Raw genomic sequence first — 6,529 nt, 5'->3', positions numbered from 1 at the left:
GCCTATTTTAACAGTTTTATCTAACCCTGACCTTACGTCCACTAGCCTTGACCTTATGTCTATCAAGCCTTGACCTTATGTCTATTAGCCTTGATCTAATGTCTATTAGCCTTGTCCTTATGTCCAATAGCATTGACATTATGTCTACTAGCCTTGACCTTATGTCTACTAGCCTTCACCTTGTGTCTATTCGCCTTGACCTTATGTCTATTAGCCTTGACCTTTGTCTATTAGCCTTGTCATTATGTCTACTAGCCTTGTCCTTATGTCTACTAGCCTTGATCTTTTGTCTATTAGTCTTGTCTTTCTGTCCACTAGCATTGACCGTATGTACTAGCATTGACCTTATGTCTACTAGCCTTGATCTTGTGTCTATTAGCCTTGACCTTATGTCTATTAGCCTTGACGAAACTTTACAAAATTCACTTTAATTAAACAGTCTTGATAATAAAATTTTAGCTAGCTATTCAGTCCATTGTGATGAACTTGTTGTTTAGATTATCATGTTTACTCTTACGTACATTATTAAAACATCTACCTGTGGTAAAAGAACAAAAAATGATCCACAACAAATAGCCGTACAATCTATTTGTATCAAATAGTATTGTTTCTCAGAAAAAAGTCTTCAAATATGCATGTATCTTTATTAGTGCTTTAAATGGGGAAAATTATATTCACATATGTTTATCCCTAAAAGGGATCCTCATTACTACATGTATATTTTATAACTATTGTAAACACGTGTACAAAAAAGATGATCACGTGTTTTTTTCAAGAGTGTATTTGTCAGTACAAGCATCTTTATTAAGAACAAGATACGGTATTGGCATTATTTGGCAGCAAAATTTACGATATTTTCAACGTCTTTGTCCTCGTTATTGATGTTGTGCATTGACCTATACTGTGTCTCGCAGAACAATTTTTATTGTTAAGGGTTTTGTCATTTTTTGATATTTTCTTTCACTACTGGCTTGTTCGGGCTCATTTTAGGGGTTTATATCCCCCTTGATGTTGATCACACGAACTCAGAAACACACGCGTTAAGTAGAGGAAGTTTCTTAATATTTATAACAAGGGTCTGTGGGTTTCTATCATATCTAAACGTGTCCATTTAGCTAACTAGAACTTTATCATTTTTTAACTCTTCACGACAATATCGTTGTAAATGGTGGACCGTTATCTCCCTTTCTTTAAAGTGTACATCAAACGAATTACTGGGCAGTGCAGGAGACCTATAGGACTATTATTTCCAGGTCTCGAATTTGGGCTGTACGGATACCACCAGGTGGTACTGCCTCCAAAGTTGTCAATGCTCCTACAAACAATTGACGCATTAATCATCCTGATATTAATTAAATTATGCCGATTGTAAAGTAAAATGTATTTCTGTTCGAGTATTCTCAGTACTTTGACGCTTTTCCTTATTGGCCGTTAGCTTCATAGGCGTCGGAACCGGGGATGCTAGGGGGGGGGGCTTAGCTCCCCCCCCCCCCCCCCCCCCACTTTTTTTGCAAGTTATACCTAACCATTAGAAACATAGCATGAAAGAGGGTTCAGCCCCCCCCCCCCCCACTTTTTCTCGCAGGAAAGATTATTGTTCCTAAATATACCTTGAAAGATTGAGAAGTTGGATTCAGAAGCATACTAGCCCCCTCCCCCCACGGATTAGGAATTTCATGATTTTGGGAAAAAAATTTGGGTAATTTTTTTTTCTTTTGGAAGTATAGGTGTACTCCCCCCCCCCCCCCCCCCCCCGGATTTTTATTTTTTAAGATATACTGTATCCCTTCTTTCACTTTAAGTTTATTTGAATATGAATTATAATTTCTGTTGCTTTCTGTAAACTGCAGTAAAATTTATAATATTGCAAAGACTACTTCACAAATAATAAAAAATTATCATTAAAGGAATTTTAAGTTTACTTAAAATGCTTTATGTATATTGATTTTACAATTTTTCGCACTACGAGTTATCGCACTTTTAAATGAAGAAGAGAGTGCTCTGTTTGGTCACGTAATGTTGGTGTCATCATTTGACCAATGAAATTAAACGCGGGAATTCTAGCGACTCTCTTTGTTTAATATTGAAATAGCGAGGGTATATGTTTATCCCATTAGCTATGAGTTTGCTCTTTCCCACAAGTATTTCTTCCTCCTTTTATTTTTCCTTGAGGTCTGAACTTGATTAATACGTTTAATCAAGTCCTTGGCGTTTTCAGACCACAAGGAATTTGTTTGACGATATTACGTAACCAATTTTCGATTTCAGTTTCTCAATACAGCCAATTAATAAAATTCATATTTGTATATTAATATTAATCACTATTCGGAAATTAATTATAGTTACATCATATTAAGATCAAATGCGGAATTGTGACATAATTCAATTAAAATTCAATTGTAGTATTACGTAATATAATTTAATATAATTTTACGCAATGTGTTACAATGTTATGTAACAATTTAAGTCACGCTGGTGACAAAGAGCTACATATACCATGTCTTGTTTTGTTTATATACATTGTATTATCTATCGAAAGATGGAGGTGATGGTCATACGTAAAATAAACTACATAAGTTAAAGCTCTTTCATACGGAAATCAATTATGGATAAAAAAAACTTTTAATCAGAAGGGGGTCAATATTCTACAATTATTCTTCATGTAAAGTGTGCTCATTTTTATGAAAATGACACTTATTCTTCAGGCAAAAGGGTCATTTTTCTACGTAGAATAATGACCAGGGGTCATTATTCTACCTCGAAAAATGACCCCCGGTCATTTTTCTACGGGGGTCATTATTCTACTTGCGCTTGCTATATTGGAAAAATCCAAACAAATATGGACGATCAGGCCCCGCCGTCACCAACTTACCTCAAGTCAATTTTCAGCATCAAGAAGGAGCACTGACCTCAAATTTATGCTCTTTTTAAAGATCTGAGTTGAAGAAAAAGTTGAGTCATTTTGAAATGTTGGCTGGTTCTAATGAATATATATCATATACAATTACATGTAGTCATATTAAGAAAATAAGCTTAAGCAAATCAGCAAATGACACATTATATGCATGTTCAAATCATTTCTAAACACAATGGCTTTATATATGAATTTTCCTTTATTTGTTGACATCATTTATATGCACCTACTAAATGCATTAATTTGTTCTTGGCTGGTTTAAACCAATAATTCTTTTTCAATAACTTTGATTGTAATGTCATATTAAATGGTTAACGATAGACGCATGTAGTCATATTAAGAAAATAAGCTTAAGCAAATCAGCAAATGACACATTATATGCATGTTCAAATCATTTCTAAACACAATGGCTTTATATATGAATTTTCCTTTATTTGTTGACATCATTTATATGCACCTACTAAATGCATTAATTTGTTCTTGGCTGGTTTAAACCAATAATTCTTTTTCAATAACTTTGATTGTAATGTCATATTAAATGGTTAACGATAGACGCAAGTCTGCAGGAGTCCCCCCCCCCCCCCCCATGCATTCAGAATTTACAAAATGACACAGCCTTCGGCTCGGTGAATATTATACTTCTCGGTTAGCTTAATAACGTATTGACCTCAAGAACAGCAATTGTTCTATATTATTTATTAACTACTAAGTTTTTCACAATTTTTTGCACTGGTATTGAACTTTCATTATTTTTTTGGATTGAAAAAAGGGTTTTTTTTAAGATATATATGATAACATAGGGTTTTCCGATTTTTATTTTGAATCCTTACATTATCGATTAAAACGGAAGAGAAATGTCGACACACTTTCAGATGTATCCGGTTGATCACTTACAATTTATTGTATATGTACATGTATTATACAGCAACATCAAAAAACAAAAAACAAAACCACCCAGAAGATTAAACAGACTGAATGTTAAAACGAAAGACTTGTCTTCATAACATTTCTATTTCTGAACTTACGAAAGACTTGCTTATCTAAACGATGGATAACCTCACTGAACTTAATGAAGCTTTCTCTACGAAATCTTTACCAAATACAGTTGTGATTGTGATTCTTCTCATAGTTGGGATACTTGGAAACTCTCTGGTTATCTATGTGTACGAATTCCGTTTCCCGCGTTCCGATGGTCGGTGCTATATAGGTCCGTTGGCAGTTTCTGACCTTGGAACTTTAATCTCGACCTCTGCATTGAATCTGCTGAAAAATTTGATGAAGTTCATTTTTCCCGGACCAATCGTTTGTAAATGTTTGTATTTTCTCAGCTACGCATTCATCAACATTTCGTTATTTCTATGGACCGTAATTGCTGTTCAAAGATATCGGAAAATATGCAAACCTTTTAAATGGCAGATGAAACGGGATTGGCGAAAATGGTGTATTCTTATATTAGCTGGATTTTCATTTGCATTCTTTTCACCAACTCTTTACTTTTACGGCATCAATGAAAAAGTTATAACTGAATATAACACCACAGTGTTTGTCTGTGAGCAGACGACAACAAATGTAAAAGGTTTGCTTGTTTACCAAGGTATAGGTTTAATAATGTCTTTGTTAAATGTTGTCGCTATTATTGCCATCTATATTGTCGTTTTTATAAAAATTTATAAAACTATGAAAGGCGTTCGCGAAGAGAAGAACGAAAGCACTGCTTCGGGCACTCTGCCTGTATCAACTATATCGAATTTCGAGAATCCAACACATGAATTATCACGCAATCAACACGCCAATGCTTCGTCTAGTGGTCGTACCGAAGCTCAAAAAGTAGAGCATACAATAGCCTTCACGTTCATGACCATTCTTTTGCTAGGACTCATTTCGTACGTTCCTTCTAGATCCCTTGTGGTCTACGAATCTATCGATCTAAAGTTTTGGGAGAATTTGAATTACAGTACTTTCAATCTTCACCTTTTTCTACGAAGAAGCTATGTCGTGGTTCATTCCTGCAATGTATTTATTTACCTGATTTTCGATTCGCTGTTTCGTAAGGAAATAAAAAGTTGGATAGAAGGATAGAAGGCGATAGCGTGTAGACATCCGGGAAAATCAGAGTATGTATTGTGATACCATCTCTGAAGCTCATGAACATCTGATTGTATGCTAAACAAAAGTGTCTCAGTTACCATTATGGTGTCAGTTTCCGGAAGCTTTAAGCGGACCATAGTAATCTGGAGGTGAACATACATACAATGTACTTTTAAACGGATATTTCTACTTGAGCATTTTTGGTTCCTCACCCCCCCCCCCCCCCAAAAAAAAAACACCACCTAAACTATTTACATAGAAAATTTGTTTTCATCCTTGGAAATCTTTACTAAACATATACAATTTATACAATTACATGTACAAGTTGTAAAAAGTATTAAAAAAGAAAGGAAAAAAAAGAAAAAGATATTTTAACTCATGTTGTGTTCTTACTTAATTGTACAGTATGATAAATACTTGAAGTGCTGACGCGTCCAATAAATGATATCTAGAACAGTGCGTCATATCAACACGTACAATGTAAGCCATTATACTATCTTTTATGTCGACCCATTTTTTTGTGTACATTTTTACTGAACAGTTTTCCTACCGTTTCTTTTTTAAATGTCTATAATTCAATTGTATTTTTCATTATTTTACCATATAATATTGCATTCCTCGATGCGTTTGTCGTTTTCTTTTCTCCTTTAGTTAAAAGTTCTTATCTGTTAATAAATGCAGTGATTTGAAAAGGTAAAAGTAATTAATTCATTGGGTACATGCATTGATCTAGCAAAAAATGCACAAATCGCCTAAAATGTAAAAAAGTAAGCTACAATATAAACAATGCACGTGGTAACTGTGACAGTCTTAGAACTTTAAGGTCGTTCGGTTCTGTGTTTTTTGAATACATCGCACAACTCCAACTGCCACCATTTGACACACGAACGTGGAAAATAAGGTAAAAAAAAAGTCAAAGAAAATTCGAGTTAAAAGACAGAAATTCAAATATACTCAATGTATGTATAAGCTAGAGTATTTTTTTTTATTTCATTAAAAAGAATAAATTCATATCGTTATTTTAAGAGAAAAAAATTGTTTTTTTATTGTTTCTTCATTTACTCATTAGCTAATCAGACTTTTTAAGCGAAAAGAAGGCGTGAAAGATTTTCATTGCACATTGTATAGCAGTTAATGTTTTATGTTATCAATTCCTAATTACTTTAAGCCATAAAATAAATTGTTATGAAAAATCCAATAAACTGATTTATGCTTTAAACAATAGACATGCCTATACAGGAGTCTTTTCATTCTCAGATGTACAGATTTACCTCCCATTTGAAGGCCCATAGCAAATAAGCGAAGTTAATGAACCTAGTCCAAATTTTAGCTTTGTTGATCAGAAAGACAATCTTCCATTATTTTTAATTGAACGTCATTTGGGAAGACCTTCTTTCCCCCTGGAGTGGGGGTTGGGGAGAGGTAGGTAAGACATTACCGGCGGGAATTTTTAAAATTTCCTATCACAAAGTATTTTCAATACCCAATCATTCACTCTTATTCGCCATGGAGAATGGATATAATTTG

The sequence above is a fragment of the Crassostrea angulata genome, chromosome 1 (assembly GCF_025612915.1).
Source record: "Crassostrea angulata isolate pt1a10 chromosome 1, ASM2561291v2, whole genome shotgun sequence".
Taxonomy (NCBI): Eukaryota; Metazoa; Mollusca; class Bivalvia; order Ostreida; family Ostreidae; genus Magallana; species Magallana angulata.
Note: the sequence above shows the minus strand (reverse complement) of the source record.